Genomic DNA, 593 nt, shown 5'->3' on the forward strand with positions numbered 1-593 from the left:
TTTGCCATCATAATTATTTCAAAAAGGGTGTAAAAAGTTTATTAGACCACGTTTAGATATACACAGGGCAGGGAAAAGCCCAAACAAGAAACTAACAAGGACTTGCCTACTGCAGCACTAGCAAAGGAACCTACTGCAGGAAAGGCTTCACCTTATGCTGTGAAGAAATTCAAGCCAGAGAAAGAATGGACATAAGCAAGGTGCTGGTCTATCACCGTCTTCCTCTGAGCCCTCAGATGAATGATGCCCGCCACCACAGAAGGCATGCCCTCCTGAGAAATTCCACTAGTTCTAAACTAAAATAGCACGCCCAGATTCAAAGCAAAGTTTAGTTTAAAACGGCTCCCGATTACCTTAAGCTAAAACTCCCTGAGTAAACCACTCCAAGCAAAACAATGGCATTCTTCCAGAAAGGAATTGCACCTGTTTAATGAGTAGTTTTATTAAACTGGTGCAATTTGTTCAAGCTGAAGGAGAACTACTGATGAAGAACTAATATGAACAGCGAGGGAAGAGGAACAGAGAAAAATCCCCACAGAATAACCTCAAGAAATAGAAGTTCTGCAAAACTGGCCAAAGCACAGAAGTCTACA

Source organism: Pygoscelis adeliae, unplaced genomic scaffold (assembly GCF_000699105.1).
Source record: "Pygoscelis adeliae isolate BGI_AS28 unplaced genomic scaffold, ASM69910v1 Scaffold582, whole genome shotgun sequence".
In the NCBI taxonomy this organism is placed as follows: Eukaryota; Metazoa; Chordata; class Aves; order Sphenisciformes; family Spheniscidae; genus Pygoscelis; species Pygoscelis adeliae.